Source organism: Pelophylax lessonae (genome assembly GCF_965119305.1).
Source record: "Pelophylax lessonae genome assembly, chromosome: 9".
Lineage (NCBI taxonomy): Eukaryota > Metazoa > Chordata > Amphibia > Anura > Ranidae > Pelophylax > Pelophylax lessonae.
The window spans coordinates 175,194,782-175,215,071 of record NC_138776.1 but is presented as its reverse complement, the minus strand read 5'-3'; the positions used below and the strand labels follow the sequence as shown (position 1 = coordinate 175,215,071).

The 20,290-nt window shown below is 42.0% G+C and overlaps 1 long non-coding RNA gene and 1 pseudogene across 2 annotated transcripts in view; both read right to left on the bottom strand.

Annotated features, from left to right (window-relative positions):
- LOC309564720 overlaps positions 1-20,290 on the bottom strand; it is a 626,554-nt gene that overhangs the window by 383,061 nt on the left and 223,203 nt on the right. The window lies entirely within an intron of this gene.
- On the bottom strand, positions 6,651-15,942 carry LOC309564518 (annotated as a pseudogene). The gene is made up of 3 exons: positions 15,681-15,942; positions 14,910-14,960; positions 6,651-6,745 (listed from the first exon to the last, which is right to left on the bottom strand). The product of its transcript is annotated as an uncharacterized misc_RNA (transcript).

Here is a 20,290-nt window from a genome sequence, read left to right as displayed (position 1 = left end):
TGGAACTGTTCTAATCAGACTGACTCAAGTCGCTCCGACTTAGAAAAAGGTTCCTGCACTATTTTTGGGTGAAGTTGGAGTGACTTGCATTGACTTCTATTATGAAAAAGTAATTTGCAAGCCTCGATGAAGTCGTGCTGCACAGGCGACTTCAAAGTCACCCAAATTCGGGGCGACTTTGAGTCGGAGTAGTGTGAACCAGCTCTTACCCTTCAGGTTTCACCTTTTACTATTTATTTCTATGCAAAAACAATTACTATCTAAGTAACTATCCCCCTCCTCAGCTAAATACGGAATTCTGACATTGGGTCCTCTGGTATTCCACCACAATGTTTACATGTGACTGGCTGTCCTCTTAATACTATCTTTAAAAAAAAAAAAAAAAATACTATCTGTGCATGTCCATGAAAATCCCATTAACTTATATGTTGTATAGAGAAATGGAGATCCTGTCACTAAATAGAACATTTTATTTTTAAGCCATAAAATAATAGATTCCTAAAGCAGAACTTAACAGAATCTGAAAACACTATTTAACGCATGTGTAATCCTCAAAGCAAACTCACCTATCCATTCATGTCTCCATGTTTAATTTTGTTGAGAAATTACTTTGAAACACACCCCCCTAGCATTTTTAGCAGAAGCCATCTTGAGAAAGGGCAGATGATTCATGTAGCATTTACATGCAGGCAGGAAGGTATGGTTAGTAGTATAAAATCCTCTTCCCCTCCTCCAGATAAGAGAATGCCTGATAAGAGAATGCCCATGAAGACTGTAGACTAGATCAGAAATCAGGAAATAACTGAACACATGTAAAAAATAATGAATTTCCTGCCTATCTATTTACTAATGCTAGCAGCATAACGATTAAAAATAATTAATATTAATAGAGAGAGAGTTTAGTTCCACTTTATTACTATTTACAGGTTTTTCCTTTTTACCGATTGCCATAGGGGACATGTACCACAGTAAAAAAATGTTTTTAATATCATTCAGCAGGTGTTGGGTTACAAAGTTACATAATGGGTAAGGTTGAATAAAGACATCAGTCCATCTAGTACAAGCTGTGGTGTGTGTGTGTATCATTAGTAAATCCCATATCACTGTATCCTGTGATGGTTAAGATGCCCATTTAATCATTTTTTTAAGCTATCCACGCTCCCTGCTGATACCACTGCTTGTGGAAGGGAATTCCACATCTTTACTCCTCTGTAAATTACCCTCTATTCAGTTTAAGGTTAAACTGCTTCTCTTCAAATTTCAAATAATGGCCTTGTGGCTCTTTAAACTTACTCCCATAGAAAAGTTTTTTCCTTAGGCTAGTGTTACCAGTAAGGTATTTGTATGTTGCTATCATATCTCCTCTCAAGCGTCTCTTTTCCAGAGAGAATGCTTGCAGTCTTTCCTCATAGCTGAAGTCTGCTGGTCCCTTTTCTAGTTTTGGACTCTCTCCAGTTCCAGCACCTTCTTGAGTTCTGGTGCCCAGAGCTGGACGACATACTCAAGATGCAGTCAGACCAGAGTCTTGTATTAATCAAGGATCATTCTTGCCAGACCAATCTGTTAACATTCTACGAGGCTGTGAGCTGCCATCTAGATAAATGTAGGAATGTGGATGTGGTATATCTGGATTTTGCAAAGACACTTGATACAGTTCCCCGTAAACGTTTACGTTGAGGTCTGTCGGAATAGGGTATGTACCTGGATAGAAACTGGTTACAGGGGAGTGTCCAAAGGGTGGTAATAAATAATGAATACTCAGAATAGTCTAATGTGGTAAGTGGGGTCCCCCAAGAATCTGTCGTTGGACCAGTTATGTTTAAATTATTCATAAATAATATAGAAGTAGGTATAAAAAGCTCAATCTCCTTGTTTGCTGACGATACAAAGCTAAGCAGGGCAATAACTTCATACCAAGATGCGGAAACCTTACAAGAAGATTTAAAAAAAAATAATGGTGGGCTGGGCAACTACATGGCAAATAAAGGTTATTGTTGAAAAGTGTAAAGTAATGCATTTTGGGTGCTAAAAATACAAATGCAAGTTACTCACTAGGGGGAGAACCCCTTGGGGAAGCTAGGATGAAAAAAAGATTTGGGGGTCCTAGTTGATGACAGGCTCAGCAATGGCATGCAATGCCAAGCTGCTGCAAGCAAAGCCAGTAGAATGTTAGCATGCATTAAAAAGGGGATGTACTCCATAGATAGAATGATAATTCTCCCACTCTACAAGACTCTGGTCTGGCCGCATCTTGAGTATGCCATCCAGCTCTGGGCACCAGAACTCAAGCAGGTGCTGGAACTGGAGAGAGTCCAGGGAAGGGCAACAAAGCTAGAAAAGGGACCAGCAGACTTCAGCTATGAGGAAAGACTGCAAGCATTCTCTATAGAAAAGAGACGCTTGAGAGGAGATATGATAGCAACATACAAATACCTTACTGGTGGTAACACTAGCATAAGGAAAAAACTTTTCTGTGGGAGTAAGTTTAACCACTTAAGCCCCAGCCCTATTTCGGACACTTTTTGTTCACAAGTTAAAATCAGTATTTTTTCCTAGAAAACTACTTAGAACCCCCAAACATTATATATATATATATATATATATATATATATATATTTTAGCAAAGACTCTGGAGAATCAAATGGCAGTCATTGCAATATTTTTTGTCACGCGGTATTTGCGCAGCGGTCTTTAAAACGCAATTTGTTTGGAAAATTTACAAAAAATCACATTTCACTGCATTTAAAAAATACAAAACAGTAAAGTTAGGCCTTTTTTTTATATATTGTGAAAGATGATGTCACGCTGAGTAAATAGATACCCAACACGTTACGGTTTAAAATTGAGCACACCCGTGGAATGGCGACAAACTACGGTCAATAGAATTCTCAATAGGCAATGCTTTAAATTTTTTTAACGGTTACCAGTTTAGAGTTAGAGTGTAGCTCTTTTTTTTAAATTATTGCCCACGCTCTGGAGATCGCGGCGATACCTCACATGTGTGGTTTGAACAGCGATTTCATTCGCAGCTCGACTATACGTTTTCTTTCGTGCGCGAGCTAACGGTGACGGGGGCGGCTGAAATTTTGTTATTTTTTTCCTATTTATTTTTTTTTTTTTTAACTTTATTACAGGTTTTTTTAAAAAAAAAAAATTATCACTTTTATTGCTGTCACAAGCAATGTAAACATCCCTTGTGACACCAATATGCAGTGACAGGTACTCTTTATGGAGGGATCCTCCACTACACTTTCATGCATGAAAAACGCAGAAAACTGCATTTTTTCATACAGCCTTTTTTAAATCTGCCGCCTTTTGCAGCAGAGTAACCCAGAAGTGACGTCATGGATGCCACCTCCGGGTTACGTCATCGGAGACCCAATTGAAGCCGCTTCCGGCTTAGATCGGGACTCCATCCAGCCGGGGGACGCGCCGGCTGGGTGCGTGGGTCTCCCGGTGGGACGGGAGGCCTGGGCAAATTCACGGAAGGCCTCGGGGGGGGGGGGGGGCGTCCCCTCCCGCTCACCCGGGTAACGATCGAGCGGCTCCCGAGCCGCATTGGTCGTAACCGACAGAAAGCGGACCGTTGGCTCTAAACCACGGTACTGGGGAGGCATCATTCCGGTATAACCCCGCAAAGTTTGCAGTTGTAGCCCTACGTCACTTTACGATAAGTGGTTAAAGAGCCCCAAGGCCATTATTTGAAATTTTAAGAGAAGCAGTTTAACCTTAAACTGAATTGAGGGTAATTTACATAGCAGTAAAGATGTGGAATTCCCTTCCACAAGCAGTGGTATCAGCAGGGAGCGTGGATAGCTTAAAAAAAACTATTAAATGGGCATCTTAATCATCACAGCATACAGTGATATGGGATTTACTATGGACACATACACACATCACAGCTTGTACTAGATGGACTGGTGTCTTTATTCAACCTTACCCATTATGTAACTTTGTAACCCAACACCTGCTGAATGATATTAAAGACATTTTTTTACTGTGGTACATGTCCCCTATGGCAATCCGGTAAATAGGAAAAACCTGTAAATAGTAATAAAGTGGAGCTAAACTCTCTCTATCAATATTAATAATTTTTAATCCTTATGCTACTAGCATTAGTAAATAGATAGGCAGGAAATTAATTATTTTTACATGTGTTCAGTTATTTCCTGATTTCTGATCTAGTCTACAGTCTTCATGGGCATTCTCTTATATGGATAAGGGGAAGAGGATTTTATTCTACTAACCATACCTTCCTGCCTGCATGTAAATGCTACATGAATCATCTGCCCTTTCTCAAGATGGCTGCTGCTAAAAATGCTAGGAGGTGTGTTTCAAAGTGATTTCTCAACAAAATTAAACATGGAGACATGAATGGATAGGTGAGTTTGCTTTGAGGATTACACATGAGTTAAATAGTGTTTTCAGATTCTGTTAAGTTCTGCTTTAGGAATCTATTATTTTATGGCTTAAAAATAAAATGTTCTATTTAATGACAGGATCTCCATTTCTCTCTACAGCATATAAGTTAATGGGACTTTCATGGACATGGCACAGGTAGTATTAAGAGGACAGCCAGTCACATGTAAACATTGTGGTGGAATACCAGAGGACCCAATGTCAGAATTCGGTAGGTATTTAGCTGAGGAGGGGGATAGTTACTGAGATAGTAATTGTTTTTGCATAGAAATAAATAGTAAAAAGTGAAACCTGAAGGGTAACATCTAAAATTTTCATGTTTTTACTTTTTTATCCTTTTCTTCACTCTGGCTTTCCACTGGCAATATAATGTCATATCTGATATGAATACATTTTTAAACTTTGTAGTAATCCCATGGTTCATGAAGTATGTGAGGTCTATCTTCTGTTGTACACAATCCTCTGTAGATGGTATACAGTAGGCCTGTGGATGTATGTGCAGAAATAACTTGGGCAAAAATATACTCAGTGAGGAATAGGAGTGGGAGTCAGAAGACCATGTTATTGGTGCATGTTGTTTTATCCTGCTGACTAGATCTGTCTGTTGCTATGGTTTTTAAAAATGAAATTGCAATTTATATATTTCTTTGTGGTTTTAGGTCATTCCAAGGACACAAAGATGACCTTAAAGAGTATCCAAACCTTAAAGAGTGTCTTAAAATTTAAATCCAAGAAATAATGGCTTAAACTTGCTGCAGACTCTTAGTTGTTTGCACCACTTGTCTTTATTGCTACTATTTCAGCCTAGGGCTCCTACGAGTTACAAACTGGATTGGTATTTCCTGTGCTACAATGCTGCCCTGAGTGGCTCCCAAGCAGGGCCAGCATTGTCCCCTTAGGAATGGATGTTCTCACTGGCCAGTACGAGCTGATATACCAATTCATCTCTTTTGATTGACAGCAGTAGCTGCCAGTGAAGACCACTGCTTGAAACTGAGCATCTGCAGCTAAGCTGTTTAGGTAGAAATTGGAAATTTGCAACGGTTGGGAAGTGCTGTACACATCTTTCTAAATGTAAACCATGAAGAAAAGTAGGCTTATTATTTTATGATTAGGGAGGAAGCATCTGAAGATACATGCCAAATAATGTCTCCCCCTTTGACACTTACAGTCTTATCATATTGGGAGTGTTTTCAAAACTTTTAAACTAACATTTGTGGGTTCAACTGTAGTGAACATACATTTGGCCTTGCTCGAAAGGGTTTTTTTGTGTAGGACTTATTTTTGGCTTAATATGTACAATATGTAAGAAATCCAGATTCTGTAGGGTCACATCTTGTAATGAACAGAGGCTGTTTTTGAAAAAAAGAACTCTCTACTGTATTCAGGTGTAAATCCACTTTCCCCGAAATCCTTTATGATTGGCCAGTTATTACTCTGAATACATTAATAATGACAATGTCATAAGCCAACGTTTCTTTTTAAATTGCGTATTTTGACCACAGACAGGGTTATGACCAGGCTTGTTAACTTTTGGATGACTAAATGTACAGTAAATTAGACACAAACATCATGCCAAAGTTAACAGTTTCTGAGGGAAACCATTTTGGAAAAATTGTTTATTTTTTTATGCTCAAGTCATTTTTTGTCATAGACATGATAAGGTATATCAAATGAAAACCATTTACTGCGCTAAAAATATATTCAAACTTCACCATGATACCATAAGAAACATTTTAAAATGGTGATGCTTTGTATAAAACACCATGGGGGAGTTTTACTAAAACTGGTGCACACAGAATCAGGTGCAGCTGTGCATAGTAACTAATCGACTTCTAGGTTTTCTTGTCAAAGCTTAACTGAACAAGCTGAAGTTAGAAGCTGAATGGATACTATGCACAGTTGCACCAGATTCTGTGTGCACCAGTTTTAGTAAATATCCCCCAATATTGCTGTTGCCATTAATCTGTAAAAAAATTAGAAAATATCTCCTTTCTAAAAATTTTGAAACCTCCTAATAGTAAGTTAGTATGTTTGATACGACCAACAATTTGTTAAGTATAGAACAAGTGACGAAACACAAAAACATATCAGTTGCTAAGATTTTTATTGAGCAGGGTTATTTAACCAGAGACAAAAAGATGCAGAATTTAACAGTGTACAATGAGATGAGTGTGGATTATTTTGCAGAGAAATAAATAAGTAGCTCAGATTATAGGCACATGATGCCTTCATTTATCACAGCAGAAATGTCCATGTCCATGGCAAGGATCACACGGATCAGGACAGCAGGGGACAACACAAGGGTTGCATGGATTGCATGGATCTGCCAAGAAAAAAAAAACCTTCATTAGTCATATATTACATCCTAACCCATTCATGACCAGAGGCCATTGAAGCCTTAGTGCTCAGAATGAGTTTAGCAGCATTAGTAGGTGCTGATTCTCTTGACCGTAACTCTATTTTAACTACCTGAATCATTTTGACTAAGAACCTTACTAAGAACCTATTACTAGTGTTGAGCGAACACGGACTGTATTATTCGTGTTCGTACCGAATAATTGGATTTTTTGTACCCGAACACGGACACGGACACTTTACTGTATGTTCGGGTAAAAATCCGTGTTCGGTCGTTTTATTTCCGGGTTTTGCATGCTTTGGCGCTCTTTTCATGGCGGGCTTTCAACAGCCAATCAACAATCGTTTAACTGGTGTGCCTTAAGCCATCCCAGCCATGCCTGCAAATGTCTCAGTAGCTGTGATTGGCCGTCTGAAGCATGTGACCAAGTCTTTATAAGTTCGAGGCAGCCGCAGCGGCGTCATTATGCTGCTTAGATTCAGGGACAGAGCACACATCAACGTGCTGGCTGCTGATTAGGGAAAGATAGGCAGGAAAAAACCATTTGTGTCCGGATAGAATTGAGGGACAGGTCGGAGTGTTTAGGCAGGGCGAGTTGTAGGCATTTTAGGGATAGAGTCTGCTGAATTATAGGGTCAGTGTCTTCTACAAACTACAATCGATATTGCTGTGTGGGGGGTGGGGTGAATCTGCACTCAATCCTGATCTACGATCTCTTCTCAATCCTGTTAGGGACAGAGTCTGCTGAATTTTAGGGAAACTGTGTTCTACAAACTACAATCGATATTGCTGTGTGGTGTGGGATTGGAGATAGGCAGGTGTCAGTGATCCACATCCATTTTTCTGTGTGTGAGCTGCAGTGAACACAATCTTTTTGGGCTGCAGTGAACACAATCTTTTTGGGCTGCAGTGAACACAATCTTTTTGGGCTGCAGTGAACACAATCTTTTTGGGCTGCAGTGAACACAATCTTTTTGGGGTGCAGTGAACAAAATCTTTTTGGGGTGCAGTGAACACAATCCTTTTTGGTGTGCAGTGAACACAATCTTTGTGGGGTGCAGTGAACAAAATCCTTTGTGGGGTGCAGTGAACACAATCTTTTTGGGGTGCAGTGAACAAAATCCTTTTTGGGGTGCAGTGAACAACATCCTTTTTTGGGGTGCAGTGAACACAATCTTTTTGGGGTGCAGTGAACAAAATCATTTGTGGGGTGCAGTGAACACAATCTTTTTGGGGTGCAGTGAACACAATCTTTTTGGGGTGGAGTGAACAACATCCTTTTTGGGGTGCAGTGAACAAAATCCTTTTTGGGGTGCAGTGAACAAAATCCTTTTTGGGGTGCAGTGAACAAAATCATTTTTGGGGTGCAGTGAACACAATCTTTTTGGGGTGCAGTGAACACAATCTTTGTGGGGTGCAGTGAACACAATCTTTTTGGGGTGGAGTGAACAACATCCTTTTTGGGGTGCAGTGAACAACATCCTTTTTGGGGTGCAGTGAACACAATCTTTTTGGGGTGCAGTGAACACAATCTTTGTGGGGTACAGTGAACAGAATCTTTGTGGGGTGCAGTGAACACAATCTTTGGGGGGTACAGTGAACACAATCTTTGTGAGGTGCAGTGAACACAATCTTTATGGGGTGCAGTGAACACAATCATTGTGGGGTGCAGTGAACTCAATCTTTGTGGGGTACAGTGAACACAATCTCATACTTCTGAAGGTTTGAGGGTGCTGCCTGTTCCATACTCCCCCTACTCCTCATCTAGCCTTTTAGGGGTACAAACAATAGTAATTGGGGCCTAGTGTGGTTGTGTACGTGTGATATACATACACTTTTTTGGGATCATATTTTCTATTCCGCTATTTAATCAAAAACCTTTGGGGATCAGTTAAATTGGGGGATAGTCTGTGTTGGTACGTGTGAGAGAGATCCACCTTTCCAAGTTGTTGGGGTTCATCTCATACTTCTGAAGGTTTGAGGGTGCTGCCTGTTCCATACTCCCCCTACTCCTAGCCTTTTAGGGGTACAAACAATAGTAATTGGGGCCTAGTGTGGTTGTGTACGTGTGATATACATACACTTTTTTGGGATCATATTTTCTATTCCGCTATTTAATCAAAAACCTTTGGGGATCAGTTAAATTGGGGGATAGTCTGTGTTGGTACGTGTGAGAGAGATCCACCTTTCCAAGTTGTTGGGGTTCATCTCATACTTCTGAAGGTTTGAGGGTGCTGCCTGTTCCATACTCCCCCTACTCCTAGCCTTTTAGGGGTACAAACAATAGTAATTGGGGCCTAGTGTGGTTGTGTACGTGTGATATACATACACTTTTTTGGGATCATATTTTCTATTCCGCTATTTAATCAAAAACCTTTGGGGATCAGTTAAATTGGGGGATAGTCTGTGTTGGTACGTGTGAGAGAGATCCACCTTTCCAAGTTGTTGGGGTTCATCTCATACTTCTGAAGGTTTGAGGGTGCTGCCTGTTCCATACTCCCCCCTACTCCTAGCCTTTTAGGGGTACAAACAATAGTAATTGGGGCCTAGTGTGGTTGTGTACGTGTGATATACATACACTTTTTTGGGATCATATTTTCTATTCCGCTATTTAATCAAAAACCTTTGGGGATCAGTTAAATTGGGGGATAGTCTGTGTTGGTACGTGTGAGAGAGATCCACCTTTCCAAGTTGTTGGGGTTCATCTCATACTTCTGAAGGTTTGAGGGTGCTGCCTGTTCCATACTCCCCCTACTCCTAGCCTTTTAGGGGTACAAACAATAGTAATTGGGGCCTAGTGTGGTTGTGTACGTGTGATATACATACACTTTTTTGGGATCATATTTTCTATTCCGCTATTTAATCAAAAACCTTTGGGGATCAGTTAAATTGGGGGATAGTCTGTGTCGGTACGTGTGAGAGAGATCCACCTTTCCAAGTTGTTGGGGTTCATCTCATACTTCTGAAGGTTTGAGGGTGCTGCCTGTTCCATACCCCCCCTACTCCTCATCTAGCCTTTTAGGGGTACAAACAATAGTAATTGGGGCCTAGTGTGGTTGTGTACGTGCGAGATACATACACTTTTTTTGATCATATTTCCTATTCCGCTATTCAATAAAAACCTTTGAGGATCAATTGAATTGCGGGATAGTCTGTGTCGGTACGTGTGAGAGAGATCCACCTTTCCAAGTTGTTGGGGTTCATCTCATACTTCTGAAGGTTTGAGGGTGCTGCCTGTTCCATACTCCCCCTACTCCTCATCTAGCCTTTTAGGGGTACAAACAATAGTAATTGGGGCCCAGTGTGGTTGTGTACGTCTGATATACATACACTTTTTTTGGATCATATTTTCTATTCCGCTATTTAATTTAACTGGGCCTCCATGCGAGACCTGTGTGCCTTGTTGCGCTGTTTTGAGTACTCCACCAACATGGCCAGTGGCAATGACGCCGTTCTCAGCTTAACTATCCCACTTCTATGCCTCCTTGAAAAAACAATTCGGGCGATGATGGAAGAGGATGTGGCACAGGATGAGGAGGAGGAGGAGGATGAAGAGGTAACATTTCCAAGGCTTTCAGGGCAGTCATTCGCAAGGGGCTCCGAGGGTGGGTTCCTGCACACGCAAACGCCAGGGACGCAATTGTCCAGCAGGGGCACAGTTCTGGAGGATGAGGAGGATGAGGAGGAGGAGGAGCTGGAGGAGGAGATGGAACCATGTTCACAGCAGGGTGGCACCCAGGCCAGCTCATGGCCATCACTGGTGCGTGGCTGGGGGGATACAGAGGACACGGACGATACACCTCCCACAGAGGACAGCCTTTCGTTGCCTCTGGGCAGCCTGGCACACATGAGCGATTACATGCTGCAGTGTCTCCACAACGACCGCCGAGTTGCCCACATTCTAACTTGTGCTGATTACTGGGTGGCCACGCTGCTGGATCCCCGTTACAAGGACAACGTACCGTCCTTAATTCACTCACTGGAGCGCGATCGCAAGATGCGCGAGTACAAGCGCACGCTGGTAGACGCCATGCTGCTGGCATTCCCATCTGACAGCGGGGCCACAGTGGAAGCACAAGGCAGAGGAGGAGGAGGAGGAGGTCGCCAACGCAACCAGGGCACCGCCAGCACCTCAGAAGGCAGGGTTAGCATGGCCGAAATGTGGAAAAGCTTTGTCAGCACGCCACAACAAACAGCAGCACCAGCAGCTCAGATGGAACGTCTTAGCAGGAGGCAGCATTTTACCAACATGGTGGAGCAGTATGTGTGCACACGCCTACATGTAGTGAATGACGGGTCTGCCCCCTTCAACTTCTGGGTCTCCAAATTGGGCACATGGCTTGAGCTTGCCCTTTACGCCTTGGAGGTGCTGGCGTGCCCTGCAGCCAGTGTATTATCTGAACGGGTATTTAGCATGGCTGGGGGCGTTATAACAGACAAGCGCAGCCGCCTGTCCAGAGACAATGTGGACAAGCTCACGTTCATTAAAATGAACCAGGCATGGATCCCACGGGACTTTTCCGTACCTTATGCAGAATAGCAATGGATACCGACCTTACCCACCCATTGTTCCATTTTTGCTCTTTCTCACTCTTTTGGGGTGTACCCTCATTTAAAATTTTTGAAAAGAAGCAGTGTTGGCTACCTCGTCCTCCTCCTCAGGGCCAGATTAATGTAGGGGCTATTGGAGCTGCAGCTCCAGGCCCCTACCTTTTATATAGGCCCCGGGTTGGCCATATTCACTGTTACCGCTCTTCTGTCACTTGTAAACACAGAAGTCTGGCTTCTATGCTCGCTTCCCCAGGCAGCACCCTCAGAACCTCCCCACACAGCGTGAAGGCCGGACAAGGAGGGACAGTTGGCGATGCATGGATGTGTTTATGGGCTTCAGAGACAGCATCCCATGTTGAATTAGGCATGCATGGCTGCACCCTTCCTCCTCTGGGTGCATGGCAAGGCACGGCCCTTAAGGCCCTTCAAAATCCTCAGCACCAAGCCCATGATGCTGTTAATCCGGCCCTGGTCCTCCTCCACCGCCGCTTCCACCTACACCGCCCATAGGTGTGCGCAGCCTATTGCATTAAGGTGTGCACCCCAAAGTTGAAATACACATGCATGTGTTTGCCAGCAGGGAGAGTAATGTATCGGGGCCATGTACCTGTAGGCAAGGAGAAATAGAGCAGAGCAGGTCCCAGGGAGATCTTTCCCATCTCCTCACTGGCAATGCTATGTGCCCTAGGTGATTAGGGTGTGCCCAGGCACACCCAGCACACCCTGTGCGCACGCCTATGTCACCGCCACATCCACCACCACCTCAACCTCCCTCCTACTCCATATGGGCCTCGTCCTTCAGAGATGAAGAAGAACATTGTTTTATTTTTCTGTTTTTTTTTTGTTGTTTTAAGTTATTTCCCTATCCACATTTGTTTGCAGAGCACTTGCCATGCTCTTAATTACGTTTTGCTGTCATTTGCAGCACTCTAGCCCTTTCCTTTGGTGTTTTAGAGCCATTTTAGTGCCTTAAAGTTCGGGTCCCCATTGACTTCAATGGGGTTCGGTGTCCGGGAAAAGTTCGGTAAAAGTCCGGGACACGGACCCGGACTTTTTTTTAAAGTTCGGCCGAACCCGTCGAACACGGACATCTAGGTGTTCGCTCAACCCTACCTATTACATAACCTGTTTTAATACATACTTTGCTCTGAATTCATTATAAGATGACAAATCGACAACAATGGATAAAACATTTTTTTAAAAAAATAACATTTAGTTATTTATTATTGCAATTTTTAATCAAACAGTTTAAATGTATATTTGTTTTTGTTTTTTTTTCTGCAAACTGCAATGCTATCTAACACTTCATCTTGAGTGCCCAGAGAAAGAAGCACAGTACCTTCTGCAGGATGAAGAAGTTTGAAACTTCCAGTGACCACCATGACTGGCTGTCATAATGATCACATGATGTAAAAACCTTACTAATTGGTTCCTGATCATTTAGGCCTTGTTTACATTTGCATTTGGGAGGTGGTTAAAACATGTGGCTGAGCTGCATTTTTACTGCCTCCTAATGGATTCCACTTAGGCTGTTAGGGCAGGCGATCAGATGCCGAAGTCGCAATCCTTTACACTAGGAAAAATGATATACCCAAATAGGGTTGTGTCATTAATGTGCAATGCACACAGCTGGAGTGGGTTTTTAGGGGTTAAAACAGACAGTGAGGAGGTAATAAAACATCTCCTAGCTATCCACCACAATCTGTTTTTCAGAGAGCCAAACTGTGTGCAAACAAGCACCTAATCTGAAACCTGTGGCTGTGATAAGCCCCAGAATTAGTAGAGGGCAGAAATGTGCACTCCTAGTTCACAGCTGCAGTATAGAGTAACATCATTTTCATGGTAAGGATAGCTGAGGATCTTTATCTACAGACTGTAGATGAAGAGTACATAATGCATATCATTTACAGAGGTTTGCAAAACAATGCATATTAGAGTCCTCTTGGCAAAGAGTACCAACCCCCTAATTTTTGTGTTTTGAACAAAAACAAACTCTTTAATATTGTAAAAAGAGGAAACCTACAAGTGACAGTGCAACAAACACCGTCAATGCATTATTTATAGTGACAACTTCATGCAGGTTTAGGACATTAAATGAACAGTATTCGTACTACCATAGGAAAAGGTACAAACATGTAATAGTTATTAGCAGTGATATACAAACTCTATCAATTGCATCCAATGATATACATATAGTCAAAAGGAGAGAAGCAAATTAATCAAGCTGCCCTGTCAGAGACCTGGGTGAAAATCATGCACAGGGTGTCTAAGGAGTGACCACAAGGGTGGGAACTGCTCCTCCACTATACAAGTTGAAGAATTTTCCAACTACCTGTTCCAAATCTTGTGAGGGCCCCAATCTATTGTTGAATTGTCCGGGGGGCTTCTCTATGCCAGACCCTGGCAATCATCATTCTGGCCATAAAGAGTAACTCCTTTAGGAAAATGGGGAGGTGTTTTTCTTTCTCGGGCGAAGACAGGAGGCCTAACAGACATTGCTTGGGGCAAAGGGTCAGGGGGGAGCCCATCTGATCATGGAAAATTGACCACCTGCATCCAGTACCTTTGAATATAGGGACAGTACCATAAAAAATGGTAAAATGTGCCCCTGGGCTAAGCACATCTAGGGCATGATGGATTTTGAATAGGTGTTAAGTAGTACCTGTGGAGTATGTATAGGTGAGTTAGTCGGTCAGAGAGCTTGGGAGAGACTAATCTGCAGTTGTTTAAGACCTCATCCCTGTCTTCATCTACCATTTCTTCATCTTCAGCTTTCCAGTGCGCTTTCAGTTGGTAGGGCAGTGTAGTAGCATCAGGAAACAATAGATAATTATAAAATGTGGAAATATGTTTCTTGGGGTCCTGAACATTAATTACCTCCAATAAATGTAAGGAATCAAGACTGGGAATGGAGTCCCCAACTTAGGTATTGATCCCATGGTGAAGTTGAAGGTACCAGAAACACATATGGTTAGGTAGTCCAAACCCATTCCTGAGTTCCTGGAATGATTTTACCCCACACCAGAGAGGACATGTGAGAGGTAGATGACCCCCCTATTAATCCAAATGTCATATTCAGGTACCAACGACACCTCAGGCCGACATGGATTATCCCACAGGGGTGTCTGAGCATGAAATGGAGAGGCTTTCGTGTGTTTCATGGCCAACTGTCAAATTTGGCGGTGGTGGAATAGCATCTGTATGAGGTGGGGTGAACCAACCCCCTAATTTTTAATCAATTTGCAATCATGTTTAATTCCATGTTGCAATTATGTGCCAGAGGTATAGTGATACATAACTCTACTATTTTTACCCACTGTGTTGCGACTGGTAGGAAAATGTTGCAGCAATGCTACATACATGTGGAGAATGTGTATGACTTTTAATTTCTGCCTTCAAAAAACCACCTATAAAAAGCCTGTTTAAAAGCCACCTATGAAAGAAACGGCTCAAAATGTGCACTGTTTGTGATTGGTGAATAACCCCTTTCTCAGTGATGGGAGGATTGGCATATTTGAAAGTCTACACTGTTTATCCATTATTCTATATACTTAAAACAATAATCTATTGCTCCTCTTACCTTGTTGGTGAACACAGACGGTGCCATGGTGATGATGGTGAGGCTTACATGCTAAATAGATACAAGGATATATTAAAGAAGAATATCAGACAACCAATAAAGTTAACCAAATAACATATAATGCTCAGTCAAATATTGCAACCATAGTTGAATCTGCATAATTTATGTTTACCCTGGATTTAATTATCTACTGCAACTGGAGTTCATCGTGTTTTTCTCAGTGGTACTGGAACCACCATGACAGGGTTGTTTACTTCATATCTGACCTCTGCAATCTAATTCCTCTTCCAGCTTATTTTTACATGTTATGATATTATAAATCATGTAACCGAACATACAAAATATAATCTAAGGCTGTTTTTTCCTGGAGATAAATTATTTTGCTCAAAACTGAACTCCAGGTTTACTCTTACTTTAAATAGCATTTTTGAGCCAACAGAGTTCCCAGTACCGCTGCAGGAATGCAGCTGATGCTAAATACAGTTTATAGAGCTCTGACAGCAGCCGCATAAAATAGTTATGGAAATAGTTTGTTTGGGCCAGCTTATCTGTGTATTTAATATTAAAGTAAACCTAGATAACCAGTCCAGCTAAAATTAAATTACAGTTATTGATACGATAAGTTATAACTGACACACATGCCTACCCAAACATTTTTAGCAGGAAATGAAAAGAAATAAAGAATTTTACAGTGGAGGGAGTTCATTCAACCTTTCTACGTTAATAATTGCACAGTATAAAAACAATGTAATTTATAAAAACAAAACTTACGGTCTTGGCATGGATCTTTGCAGACTACTACGTTTTGGCAAGGGTTGCATGGATCTTTGCAGACTACTACGTTTTGACAAGGGTTGCATGGATCTTGGCATTGGATCTTCTGGGTAACGCATTTCCCTTTGATTCCAGACATATCTGTTTCTAAATTTGATTTCCTTCTTGGAATATTCTGAAGAGATTTTTCGGTTGTTTGAATAATCTATGATGGCACCTTTTTATATATACTGTGAGTGGAGGTGGAATTAGAACACATTCCACCACTGGCTGGTTATAACAGATTTACAAGGTGTTGAAACGCTATCCACAAGCTTATAATTTACGAGTTTGTTTGGTCTTTATTTAGCACTTTGCTAATTATTTACCGACATTCTATGATTTAAACTTTTGTTTTGTTTTTTTTTTTTTTGTTCTTTTTAATTCCTTTTTAATTGTTTTATATACTGATGCATAGTTTTATTTGGGGTTAGCGTGCAAATTAAAAAAATTGTGGTATTAGTCATTTTTATATTGCAGCATGTTGCTCATATTAAGACATGTGTTATATTACTCAAAATGTAAACATGTTTGCTGATAGGGGTCTTGATTAGTGTTGAGCGAACACGGACTGTATTATTCGTGTTCGTACCGAATAATTGGATTTTTTGTACCCGAACACGGACACGGACACTTTACTGTATGTTCAGGTAAAAATCCGTGTTCGGTCGTTTTATTTCCGGGTTTTGCATGCTTTGGCGCTCTTTTCATGGCGGGCTTTCAACAGCCAATCAACAATCGTTTAACTGGTGTGCCTTAAGCCATCCCAGCCATGCCTGCAAATGTCTTAGTAGCTGTGATTGGCCGTCTGAAGCATGTGACCAAGTCTTTATAAGTTCGAGGCAGCCGCAGCGGCGTCATTATGCTGCTTATATCAGGGACAGAGCACACATCAACGTGCTGGCTGCTGATTAGGGAAAGATAGGCAGGAAAAAACCATTTGTGTCCGGATAGAATTGAGGGACAGGTCGGAGTGTTTAGGCAGGGCGAGTTGTAGGCATTTTAGGGATAGAGTCTGCTGAATTATAGGGTCAGTGTCTTCTACAAACTACAATCGATATTGCTGTGTGGGGGGTGGGGTGAATCTGCACTCAATCCTGATCTACGATCTCTTCTCAATCCTGTTAGGGACAGAGTCTGCTGAATTTTAGGAAAACTGTGTTCTACAAACTACAATCGATATTGCTGTGTGGTGTGGGATTGGAGATAGGCAGGTGTCAGTGATCCACATCCATTTTTCTGTGTGTGAGCTGCAGTGAACACAATCTTTTTGGGCTGCAGTGAACACAATCTTTTTGGGCTGCAGTGAACACAATCTTTTTGGGCTGCAGTGAACACAATCTTTTTGGGGTGCAGTGAACAAAATCTTTTTGGGGTGCAGTGAACACAATCCTTTTTGGTGTGCAGTGAACACAATCTTTGTGGGGTGCAGTGAACAAAATCCTTTGTGGGGTGCAGTGAACACAATCTTTTTGGGGTGCAGTGAACAAAATCCTTTTTGGGGTGCAGTGAACAACATCCTTTTTGGGGTGCAGTGAACACAATCTTTTTGGGGTGCAGTGAACAAAATCCTTTGTGGGGTGCAGTGAACACAATCTTTTTGGGGTGCAGTGAACACAATCTTTTTGGGGTGGAGTGAACAACATCCTTTTTGGGGTGCAGTGAACAAAATCCTTTTTGGGGTGCAGTGAACAAAATCATTTTTGGGGTGCAGTGAACACAATCTTTGTGGGGTGCAGTGAACACAATCTTTTTGGGGTGGAGTGAACAACATCCTTTTTGGGGTGCAGTGAACAACATCCTTTTTGGGGTGCAGTGAACACAATCTTTTTGGGGTGCAGTGAACACAATCTTTGTGGGGTACAGTGAACAGAATCTTTGTGGGGTGCAGTGAACACAATCTTTGGGGGGTACAGTGAACACAATCTTTTTGGGGTGCAGTGAACACAATCTTTGTGGGGTGCAGTGAACACAATCTTTTTGGGGTGGAGTGAACAAAATCATTTTTGGGGTGCAGTGAACAACATCCTTTTTGGGGTGCAGTGATCAAAATCCTTTTTGGGGTGCAGTGAACACAATCTTTTTGGGGTGCAGTGAACAAAATCCTTTGTGGGGTGCAGTGAACAGAATCTTTGTGGGGTGCAGTGAACACAATCTTTGTGGGGTACAGTGAACAGAATCTTTGTGGGGTGCAGTGAACACAATCTTTGGGGGGTACAGTGAACACAATCTTTTTGGGGTGCAGTGAACACAATCTTTGGGGGGTACAGTGAACACAATCTTTTTGGGGTGCAGTGAACACAATCTTTGTGGGGTGCAGTGAACACAATCTTTGGGGGGGTACAGTGAACACAATCTTTTTGGGGTGCAGTGAACAACATCCTTTTAGGGTGCAGTGAACACAATCTTTGTGGGGTGCAGTGAACAACATCCTTTTAGGGTGCAGTGAACACAATCTTTGTGGGGTACAGTGGACAGAATCTTTGTGGGGTGCAGTGAACACAATCTTTGGGGGGTACAGTGAACACAATCTTTGTGAGGTGCAGTGAACACAATCTTTGTGGGGTGCAGTGAACACAATCATTGTGGGGTGCAGTGAACTCAATCTTTGTGGGGTACAGTGAACACAATCTCATACTTCTGAAGATTTGAGGGTGCTGCCTGTTCCATACTCCCCCTACTCCTCATCTAGCCTTTTAGGGGTACAAACAATAGTAATTGGGGCCTAGTGTGGTTGTGTACGTGTGATATACATACACTTTTTTTGGATCATATTTTCTATTCCGCTATTTAATCAAAAACCTTTGGGGATCAGTTAAATTGGGGGATAGTCTGTGTTGGTACGTGTGAGAGAGATCCACCTTTCCAAGTTGTTGGGGTTCATCTCATACTTCTGAAGGTTTGAGGGTGCTGCCTGTTCCATACTCCCCCTACTCCTAGCCTTTTAGGGGTACAAACAATAGTAATTGGGGCCTAGTGTGGTTGTGTACGTGTGATATACATACACTTTTTTTGGATCATATTTTCTATTCCGCTATTTAATCAAAAACCTTTGGGGATCAGTTAAATTGGGGGATAGTCTGTGTTGGTACGTGTGAGAGAGATCCACCTTTCCAAGTTGTTGGGGTTCATCTCATACTTCTGAAGGTTTGAGGGTGCTGCCTGTTCCATACCCCCCCTACTCCTCATCTAGCCTTTTAGGGGTACAAACAATAGTAATTGGGGCCTAGTGTGGTTGTGTACGTGTGATATACATACACTTTTTTTGGATCATATTTTCTATTCCGCTATTTAATCAAAAACCTTTGGGGATCAGTTAAATTGGGGGATAGTCTGTGTTGGTACGTGTGAGAGAGATCCACCTTTCCAAGTTGTTGGGGTTCATCTCATACTTCTGAAGGTTTGAGGGTGCTGCCTGTTCCATACTCCCCCTACTCCTCATCTAGCCTTTTAGGGGTACAAACAATAGTAATTGGGGCCTAGTGTGGTTGTGTACGTGTGATATACATACACTTTTTTTGGATCATATTTTCTATTCCGCTATTTAATCAAAAACCTTTGGGGATCAGTTAAATTGGGGGATAGTCTGTGTTGGTACGTGTGAGAGAGATCCACCTTTCCAAGTTGTTGGGGTTCATCTCATACTTCTGAAGGTTTGAGGGTGCTGCCTGTTCCATACTCCCCCTACTCCTAGCCTTTTAGGGGTACAAACAATAGTAATTGGGGCCTAGTGTGGTTGTGTACGTGTGATATACATACACTTTTTTTGGATCATATTTTCTATTCCGCTATTTAATCAAAAACCTTTGGGGATCAGTTAAATTGGGGGATAGTCTGTGTTGGTAAGTGTGAGAGAGATCCACCTTTCCAAGTTGTTGGGGTTCATCTCATACTTCTGAAGGTTTGAGGGTGCTGCCTGTTCCATACCCCCCCTACTCCTCATCTAGCCTTTTAGGGGTACAAACAATAGTAATTGGGGCCTAGTGTGGTTGTGTACGTGTGATATACATACACTTTTTTTGGATCATATTTTCTATTCCGCTATTTAATCAAAAACCTTTGGGGATCAGTTAAATTGGGGGATAGTCTGTGTTGGTACGTGTGAGAGAGATCCACCTTTCCAAGTTGTTGGGGTTCATCTCATACTTCTGAAGGTTTGAGGGTGCTGCCTGTTCCATACTCCCCCTACTCCTCATCTAGCCTTTTAGGGGTACAAACAATAGTAATTGGGGCCTAGTGTGGTTGTGTACGTGTGATATACATACACTTTTTTTGGATCATATTTTCTATTCCGCTATTTAATCAAAAACCTTTGGGGATCAGTTAAATTGGGGGATAGTCTGTGTTGGTACGTGTGAGAGAGATCCACCTTTCCAAGTTGTTGGGGTTCATCTCATACTTCTGAAGGTTTGAGGGTGCTGCCTGTTCCATACTCCCCCTACTCCTAGCCTTTTAGGGGTACAAACAATAGTAATTGGGGCCTAGTGTGGTTGTGTACGTGTGATATACATACACTTTTTTTGGATCATATTTTCTATTCCGCTATTTAATCAAAAACCTTTGGGGAT